Source organism: Centropristis striata, chromosome 11, assembly GCF_030273125.1.
Source record: "Centropristis striata isolate RG_2023a ecotype Rhode Island chromosome 11, C.striata_1.0, whole genome shotgun sequence".
In the NCBI taxonomy this organism is placed as follows: domain Eukaryota; kingdom Metazoa; phylum Chordata; class Actinopteri; order Perciformes; family Serranidae; genus Centropristis; species Centropristis striata.
In genome coordinates this window covers 35,543,457-35,554,284 of record NC_081527.1, presented here as the reverse complement: position 1 = coordinate 35,554,284, position 10,828 = coordinate 35,543,457, and positions in this window count along the sequence as shown.

The following is a 10,828-nucleotide window of genomic DNA, read 5'->3' as shown; positions in this document are numbered from 1 at the left end:
AGAAATTCATTTTTCCAAGCCAAACTGAGCAATTTGCTGAGCAACATCTCAATGTGGAGGGAGACAGAAAGTAGCACATTAGTTACACAAGAGCTTCAATTCACAGCACTCGAGGCAGGAATTCATTGTCAGTGCTTTAGCGCTGTGTGAAAGTGCGAGAAGGAGGATAGTTTCCAAGCACACTGTGGTGTGCTGTGAAAATTATTTTTGTGAGATGGCCTTAAGCAATTTCCCCTCAGGTTCCCAGGGTGCTGTCTTTGGGCATACTGTATGACTTTTTTCCCCGATCAGATAGATTCTGTCAGTTAACATAAAAAATGAAAATGGGAGGGAAAAAATAACAAAAGAAGGAGACAGAAGGAAAGACATAACCAAGGAGGATTAAGACTTAAATAAAAAACAGGGAGGAAATTCAAATAGTAAATGTGGTATAATGATTTACACTGATTCTGGAAAGCATTATGGGAGGAAGAGATGTACAAACCCATGTGGACCCTCCTCCAAAGGAGCCTTTTACCATCGAACAAGCTCTTATTTCTGAACTGCTGTCAGACCAGAGATAACCCTTCCCAAAATAAACCTGCACTATTTCATCAGGCAGTGTGCACAGGGCCGGCCAAGTGAAAGAGGCTGGAATTGGTTATGTAAGTAAATGATGTCTGCAGGGATTTGATTTTTCAAGTGTTTTATCAACGTGAGCATCAGATAAACTTGACACGTCATGAGTACAATCCATACCTCCACCCACAGGATCCTTTAATGAGATTATCGACAACTCTATTGATTTCCTTTTGTTAATTTCCTCCCACTTTATTACATTCACACGTAATTCTAACCTAGACATTAACCCACATTACACATTTGGCAAACATAGATCTACTGAGGGCTATTCAGAGCTATTCAAGGTTGTTAATGGGTTCAGACTGGTGACTGTTTGTTTATTCACCAGAAGAGGGCAGCACAGCAGCAGTAAAGAAAGCAAAAACTCCTTCTTGTAGTCATGGCAATTCCTTTCCAAAAGTGTTGGAGTGAGAAAAGGACATTTCATTACTGAGGCAGCATAAGCGCCTGGATTTCTCCAGCTCCATCACCTTGCCATGCTAAGCTCATGTCAATTATTTGTGTTATGCACACTGAATTCACCATCCCTTCCTATTACTGTACATTTTTCTATGCTCAGGTTATCATACTAGAACCATTTTCTGTTCCTGATTTTGGTTAATTATCACTGATACCATAACAATTCATATTTATATGTTATTGTCACCAGGTGAAAAGCCTCACATGCTGTTTCCCATGCTGTGATTTCAGCTGGAATAAATCTTCAGCACTTTTCCCGCCATGATGACATTATCAAGCCACCTATGTCTCCTTCTCAGGTTCAAAATGCTAATTATAACTTCATATATGCTGTGACATTCATGCAGAAATCTTTTAGTTTCCAAAAAAAACAAAACAGAAACTATGATTTTAGCCATAAATCCAGGGGACATTTCCTAATTTTACCTCTCTCAGATTGATTTCTTATTTTTCGACTTTGCAGAAGTTGGAGGACTGATTGAAATTGGAATAGCCTGCATTGAACCAGGGTGGGTCTTTTGCAGCATACAATGCATTAGTCATTGAGACATGACTGCACTTTGCAAGGCCACCCCTTACCAAGACTGCTTTTGAATCCTTTAAATTGAATGTGCTTACACTGAAGCAGTGACCTTGATATTTATGTTAACTTATAATAAATGTGCAGGTACCCCTTGCAGAGGTGGGGAGGAGTGAGGACGGGTGTTGAAGGCTGCTACTGAGGCAACACAAAGCTGAATTTTTCTTTAAAAGGGCCAGTTTGTGCTATATAGAAGAGCCATTACAGTGCCTACATATATCATGAACATAGTGATTCTTATGCGGAGGAAATTAGAGCTGTGGACTGTGTGTGCATTGTGGCTTCCTTACACTGAACATGCTCTTGTAAACTTTGTGTCACCCAGGGAGAGTGAGAAGTGCTGCAGAGATCGCTTTCATTTGGCGAGCAACAGCTATGCACCACGAGCATTACACCATGATAGCGCTGCACTTACACTGGGTGACTCAGTGGGGGAACCAAGGCGTGCACACACTACCCACACAGGTAGTTTTTCAAAGTGGGGTCAAGGGACTGCCTAAGGGTGCTGCAGTGGGATTGTTTCGTCAGTTTAACTTTTCCCTCCTGTAGCTCCATGCACTGAAACAGAGAACATGAGACGCTGAGTTTTGATCAAATATTCCTCTTTATTCCCTCTTCGCAATATGTTTTTGAGCTGAACTGAATTCAGAAATGTCCTCATTTTGAAGACCTGCACCTAAATTATATTGTGCAGATTTAGGATCACTGTGCATCCCCCCTGATGTGATGTGTGCTGGATTATTTGTCCCTTTTTGATATATACTCTCCTATATTTCATTGCACGTTAAAGCAGTTAAAGACTCCTTGGTCTCATTTCATTCTGTTACACCCACTCTCAGAGGCTTTTTGAATATGTGTAAGAGAAGCAGAAATGATGATACCTCAGAGAATCTACCAGATTGTCTTCCACCATTATTTCAGATTTATCCCTTCTGTCTCTACGTCTCTCCTCTCCTTTCTCACTCATTTTGCTTCCCACAGAAATAGTCTTGACAGACACTGACTTGTATCACTGTGTCTTTGTTATAGTCAACTGATCGAGAATAGCACCCTAATTAGTCAACCTTTCCGTTGTGGGTGACACTTGGTTAGTCAGATTTATCTTTTTAGGTCATTAATTGGTGTAACACTGTGAATGACCTCCTCTGGATCAGATTGTAGGTTGGATGTTTTTTTGTTTTGCTGAAGAATAAAGCACAACGGCTATGATTCAGTACACTGTCATGATCAGAACATAAGATTAAGAGAAAGTTCAAACGAATGTCATGGTCAGAGACAGACAGGGAGACAGACTCTGAGACAAAGGGAGAGATGTAGTTGCCTGTTGTAGATGTACACAAATAACGCACACACCCACACACTCACACAAAGTCTTCCCCCCTGAGTCTCTCACACATGCACCAACACATGGGCCTGTGCATGCAGACACACACAGCAGATTAAGAAAGCTGATTTATTGGTTGTAAAATGTTAATATAGCTATAAGCCGTGCTCATGAATTGTTAATTAAGGCCTTGACAGACTCGTCACCTAAAATGTTAATGAGGTGAGATTGCGTCGGGGCCGAGAGGTCTCTGTGAGCTACTGAGCAAATACAACAGATGAGCTGAATCCACAAGACCCCCCACACGCTGTAATAAGAAACGCTGAGGGCACCTGAGATAGGTCGTGCCCATTTGGCCATAGAGTAATTAAATTAATGAATGGCTGTGTGTGAATTAACCATTGTGATAGCAAAAAGTGAGTTATGAATATCATCCATTTTTACCTTCAGCCAGTCTATATCTGCACTGTCTTGTTCAACTCACTCATCAGTGTGGGAAAACATATTCTTATCTTCATATCTAAGATAAGGTAAGATATAATCTATGATAGTAGTGCATGATAATAATTCTTTAAAAAAATCTTAATTAAGTATCCAGCACTGAGAGAGGATTAGTACTCATGCACTGCAAAAAAAGAAAAATTGGGTGAACTCAAAATTTCAAGGCAACAACTTCTATAAAACTTTAAGTTGGACAATTAAACTAAATATTTTAAGTTTTGTTTTTGAGTTTGCTCAACTCTGAATTTCTCTGGCACGATTGTAACGCCGCTATGAATGTCAGCTAATGTTGAGACCACAATTTTGAGTTAGCATTGATACGCTAATGGCTACTCTTGTAGCTGTAACAAGCAGCGCCGCTAGCATCAGTTAGCCGCTAGCATCAGTTAGCCGCTAGCATCAGTTAGCCGCTAGCATCAGTTAGCCGCTAGTGTCAGTTAGCCGCTAGCTTTCACTAATGACAAAATTTCACAACAAAGAAATAAGAGTTAGCAGAACTATTGTCCCTTGTTGTGAACCCCAACTTAAAGATATAAGTAACAACAACTCACCAACTTGTTTTTGAGCAGACAACTGGCTTCCTTTGTTGTGCTAACTTACATTATAGCCCTAAATGTTAGTAATTTATATTTCCAAGCTTTACCAACTTAAATCACTGTTTTAGGCCAAAAAATACAAGTTGGCTTTTTTGCAGTGTGCTGGGAGAATGGATCTCCTGTGGCATATTGTTGGTCATGCACTGCAGCTTGAAAATCAAAGTATCAGGTCCTATATTGTTATTTTTCCACTTTATTAATGATGTGACTTGGGATATTTACAGGCATACTATGCAGTAATAGTAATTTACTTTACACACCTTTCATACTTGACTCCTCCTCCCCGGCTCAATAAAAGTGAAAGGAAACTTCAGACTATTGTTTGGGAACGAGCTTTGCCCATTTTGTTTTGCCATATTTTCTTTTTTCAATGCTGTGTCTGTTGTTTTCACAGCTTGGTGCCCAAAGTTTGATGCCTATAAATGCCCTAAACACAGCAAAATAAAAAAAACCCAACAAAACACAACAACAACAACAAAAAAGACATACTCTGCAGATTCAGACACTCCCTCACATGTTTAGTGGTTCAGAAGGGATGATTACTAGCAGCATTAATGATATTCTTCACCATATGCAATTTCTTCACTCAATTGCCAATATGATTTTGACTTTGTTTTGTATTGTATTGCTGCACAATGGTGTACATCAACAAAACACTTAAAAATCTAGAATCTTCTACTACTGATTTTTGTGCACTTTTCTCATAGGTGCAGTGTAAATAACCCTAAATTATATTCTTAGGAGGACTGAGCTGAACTGACTGAACTAGTGGCTTGCTGCTTTTACAAGCAGGTCGCCCACTGACAAGAAGGTCGCTGGTTCAATCCCCGCCCATGACAAGATACTGAACCCCAAATGTCTTCCAATGCTACATGTGAATGAATTCCCAATGCTGGCAGGTTGCACCGCTTTGGTAGCCTCTGCCAATGTGTGTGTGAATGGGTGAATGAGCGCAGTCTGTAGTGTAAGGTGGTTAGTTAACCCATGATACTAAATCATAATCTATTTGTTGATTACATTTTGTATTATACATCTCAATCCACATTAGTAACTAAAGTTACACTATCAAATAAAGGGTTGGGCCTATTGATAGTGGAGCAAAAAAAAAAAAACATTGCAAGGAAGGTATATATAGTAACTGTTTTATAAAAGCAGTGTGCTACTTGAGACTGTGTTTTACATTGATTTTAAAACAGCTAAGGGGCGGAAAAATACTATGTGTTTTTTCATTACATATAACGGTATAGTAGGAGCTAATCATTTCCATGTTTTCTGGAACTGTCAAATTATTCAAAGGTATTGGGTTGAGATTCATCATCAGAGGTGGAAAAAGTATTCAGATCTCTTACTTAAGTAAAAGTACTAATACCACACTGTGAAATGACTCCACCACAAAAGTCCTGCATTCAAAATGTACTTAAGTGAAAGTACAAAAGTATCAGCATCAAAATGTACTTAAAGTATCAAAGTAAAAGTACTCGTTATGCAGAAAGGAGCCGCTCAGATTATTTTATATATTCCAAATATTATATTACATTATTATTAATGATGCATTTATGTATACAGCGTTTTAATTTTCTCAAGGTAGGGCTCATATTAACTACTTAATATTCTGTTATGAGGTTTATTTAAAAAATTGTCTAATCACCTAAATTTAGTGTTTTTTTATGTTAAACCTCAACCTGTAAAGTAACTAAAGCTGTCAGCTAAATGTAGTGGAGTAAAAAGTACAATATTTGCCTCAAAATGTAGTGAAGTAGAAGTATAAAGTGACATAAAATGGAAATACTCAAGTAAAGTACAAGTACCTCAAAATTGTACTTAAGTACAGTACTTGAGTAAAAGTACTTAGTTACTTTCCACCACTGTTCATCATCATGTGCAGAATGTGTTCTCAATGGTTTTCCCCTTTTTATTTGAAACTGTGTATCTCTGTAACATAATACTAGACGTCTTTAGCAATGGAGACAAGAAGCTGCTTTATATTCTTTTAGCAGCAAGCAAAAAGGCCATTACCAGAAGATGGCTCGAGCCTGAGCAACCAAGAAATGAGGACTGGATCAATCTTATACAAGAAATCTACAAAATGGAAAAAGTGACTTTTCAACAAAAATTGGAAATGGACTCATTTTATAAAACTTGGTCAAAATGGACAGAATATGTCAAGCCTATAAGATCTGACTTTATATAAAGCTGTCGTTTAACTAAAGTTTAACTAATGACGACTGCTGCAAATGATGATGCTAGGTGAAAAAGATGATACCCCCCACCCCAACTGTTCCTGTTTCTTTGTTCTGTATAAAATGTTAAAAATTCCTCAATAAAAAGTAAATTTAAAAAACAAACAAAAAACAAAAAACAGCTAAAATCACCGTTAACCAAGGCCTCTCCTGGCTTATGGGTTATTAGAGTAAAAGTATAAAGTAGCAAACCATAAAATCAATTAAATAATAAAAAAAAAAACATAGTTTGTGGTATATTGGCTGTATTTTGTCAGTAATGTCAGACTAAAATGCAGGAGAGCTGCTGTCTTTTTCACTTGTGGTTGATGTTCGGGTGTTTTGCTAGGTTAGCTAACTGTTAACTGCTGCCATGTCTTTATGTGATAACTATGTAACATTACGGCATTTATTTCGCTATTGGCTTATTGTGAATCCATGTTTTGCACTTGATGTGCTTCTTTTGTCTTTTCTTTATTGCTGTCACTTGCATTTTTTTTGCTTTAAAACTGTTTGTATGCGGGTCAATGACGTGATCTAGCCCAGTAACCCTCTAACCCTGAAAATACAATCCACGTGTACATTGCAATACTGTGGTATATAACAAATTTTACATAATTTGTCAAAACTTGGAAACTTGAAAAAAATGGTCATTTTTAGAATATGTTCTGCTCAATCTTGACGAAATGTGTAAGTGTAGAAATACTAAAAAAAAATGATTTGATGTTTTTTAAAATGAAGCAATTATATGTATAAATCAACTTAAATGTACTGTAGGTGGATAAAGTATTTTTATCATTCTTTTGTGGTTACACCATTTGACTTCTTGCCAACCCTTTGTCACTGAGCCATGCAGTAAATGCTGCTGTTTGATATGGGTGTAGCATTAGCTAGTACATTTAAATCTAGCTGTTGCTATGGTTTCTGTAACGTGGCTGGAGTTGACTTCAGCTTCGCGATTTGGCGGTTAAGGGGAAATTTAAGGAAACCTTAACTTGTATTGCAGAGCGACCGATCCTTTTTGACACCTTTTACTGTTATGAAAGCGTGTTAGACATCCGGTCGTACTGCTGTCTGAGACACACTTTCAGATTTGTCCAACCTTATTATATTTATGAATATGAAATAAAGGCAGATTTTGCAGGTCCGGATAGAAAACCACTATAAATAGATTTTATATGGACTAGAATATCTCAGAGAGGCTAAAGACTGTTTAAACATAATTTTGTGATTTGTGGAACTATATTATAGTAGTGATAATGCAATAAAGGCAGATTTCACTTCTTTTCCATAAGTAGACCACTTTAGAACAGGTCCAGACAGAAAACCACTGTTCTTTGAGGAGAAACATATGCTCAAAACTCAAAACAAGCCTAGGCAAACTCATATCAGGGGAAGGCAACAGGACAAATTGAAAGAATGTAGCTTTAGCTCGTTCTAATTGTCCACCAAGATAGAGAAATGCCTCTTTGGGCACTTCGAACACAGCATACACCTTCATCCTTTTTTTTTTTTTTTTAATCAATAGAAAAATTTATAAAAAAGTTTGTTTAATGTGTCATATCAAGGGAATATATGAAGCAGGGGAACATATAACTGTGGCGTTGGACAGTAGGACCCCATAGTTATGATGTCTTTTTATTTTTTTGGCGCACAGGAAATTTGAGTGCCTTGTGAAGCGTAACATTATATATTGGCTTAACATGACTGTTGTCTTGCACACAGCCTGTTCACATAATGGTATATATGCAATATTGACTTGATTGAAATCTCAGCATGACTTTTGTCACTCTCAAGTTACCTCAATCACATTTTCTCCACACACTTCACTTTCAGCTATACAATCCAGCAATATTTCCACTCAAAGCAATGGGATTATGTGACTCCTTGCGGCGTCGTAGCTCAATTACATCTTAACTGCTGAGCTCTTGTTCACTCAGCTCCACTCAGTGGCAGCATTAAGCTTTTATCATGTACTGATGGTCAACTGGTGCTTATCAATGCTACATATCGTTTCATAACAGGAGATCTTGTGCTTCGAGCCATGACTTTGTAATTGTGTGATGTGTGAGTGAGTAAGCTGCTGCATAGCTGACGTGTCTTTGCCTGCTGCTGAGTACCAGGTGAATTTGCTGCATTTCGATTTATCTAACTGTGTTCAGTATTGTGCCCACTGAAGCTGAAGTTGCCTTGTTGGGGAAATGGCCACATGACTATGACTAGCATGCTGTTGAAGGCCAAAATCAGACAAAAGATTGGCACACTGTACACAGCACAGTGATATAGACATACACACACATCACCCTGTATGATCTGCATGGTTTAGATTGTCAGACTCTGGACTTGATCCTCACTTAAGGGACACGTTAGGCCATTATTAACAATAGAAAACACAGAAAAGTTAATAATTAATCTGGTTCCAGCTTGTAAAGTGTACTTACAATCTGCTCTGATTATCTGTTACACTGAGCAAAATACCTTGTTTTTGTGTGTGTTTTTTTTTAATTGTTATTTTTACTGTTTTACACAATTATTTAGACCAGTTAAGGAATAAAAAAAGGACAGATTAATCAATAAATAAAAAAAACAAAAACAATAATTGCTGCTCTACTGTTCCTCCACTGCTGCTAAGCAAGACAGTGGCAAACTTAAGCAGGAAAATTATTACTGTATCAACTATGTGAGTCAATACCCTCTTGAATTGCCTTCCGTCATAATGATATCAGTAGCTACTTTAGGGCCAGTATGTACAAGAGGAATGCAAACAGTGACCACTTTCAATTTACATATCGTTAGCCTCAAGTCATATTTGAACGTTTTCGGAAAACAAGAAAAAACACTATTTTTGTAAGCCCATTGGTATTTTTAATTTATATTGTAACAGTAAGTTCAAATAGAAGTGTGAACAAGTTTGCATAAAAAATTAAACACATCGTTTTCATAACAGATAAAAGTGACTTAGGCAGAATATGCCCTGTCTAAGGTAATTTTTCTCTTACATATAAATAATGTAGTTTGGTTTGTATGTAACGGCAAAAATACCTTAGTCAAAGAGATGACTACAGCAGAAAGTGATTTTGGACTCTCACAAGTGTTCTGATAGGTTGAGAACATAGGCAATAAGGCAGAAAGATGCAGCAGTGGTAGGAGAGAAAAGTTAGGCAGATATCACAATTTGGCCAAAAAATGACTTAGGCAATTATGCTATGAGGCTAACGATATGGACATGCAAATCAGATAGATTCCAGGAAAAAAACTCCACAATCTCACTCCCAACTTGTTACATATGGACACTTAAGGATAAAGAACCCTTGGTTGTGTTCAGGCAACTGCTTGGTTCCGAAAAGTAGTTTGGGTTGAAAGGAGTATAATTGTGACAGTTTCACATGAGAAATAAACAGCGATTTCTGGGGTCAAGTCCATTGATTGTTGGACCTATCCATCCAACACAAAACACCTTGCAATGCAAACCTTCACACTCTTTATAATACATCACTACAACTTTCTCAAGCAGCCCAGCACGCCATACAATTATACTAAAGGGCAGAGATGTGGATTTAAGTCATTGCCATTGTTTTAATGACTTAACTTGACAGAAAATACATGACTTGAGAGATGTCTTGGACTTGGAAGTTAAAGATTAGTAAGATGAGACTTTACTTGACATGAGACATGATGACTCAGCAGCCTTGTCTGAGTTCAATATATAATAAAAGTTTAATAAAAATGTCCAGTGTTGTTAATGTCCCAAAGTAACTTGCTAGTGACTTGGACCAAATGCCTTGGGTGACATGTCTTCTAAGGCTGTACGGTGCATGTTAAAAATGGACACCAAGAGCTCCTGACCAAACGTTCAAGCATGTGATTTAGGCGTAAGAACAGGTTGAAAAAATAACTTTCATAAGTATAATCTCACTGTGGCTTAGAAATGGACAAAGACAGGTATTACTCTACCACTCTAAGTGGGGTCATAATGATTTTTGCTTTCACTTGGTTTATCAAGTTCATCTTTTCTCACAGAAGACAGGTGACAACCTCCTCCTCACATGAAATCTGTTTTGTCCTGTAGATATTTCTCCAATATCTCAAGGTTTCATCAACCAAAGAAGCACTTTGATTAGTCTACATCAACCTTGTACGCGTTATCTATTTTAGCATTTCTCCTTTCATTCCAAATTTTAAATTCTTTCTATTCTCTGTTTTGTCAATCTGTCACATGCCCCCGTTCCAACGTGATTTAGTCAAGGCCTTCTCTGAATCAGACCTAAGTGATGTAACCCTCTTTCAGATTTTGTTCTTTTGTTGATCAGAGGGAACAAACACTTCTCCGTCTGTGCTTTTGTGTGAAAAGTGTGAAAAAAGGAGTGACCCTGAGCTTTGGCTTGAATGCTTCACTGTTTGTTGGAAAAGATACAGGTTTCCAAAAAATCTGACGCACTTTCTCAAGTTTCATTTCACCTCCAACTTTAGCAGAGTGTGAATTATGTTTGTGCGCATGTTGCCGTTTAGATATGAAACTAAATAATGT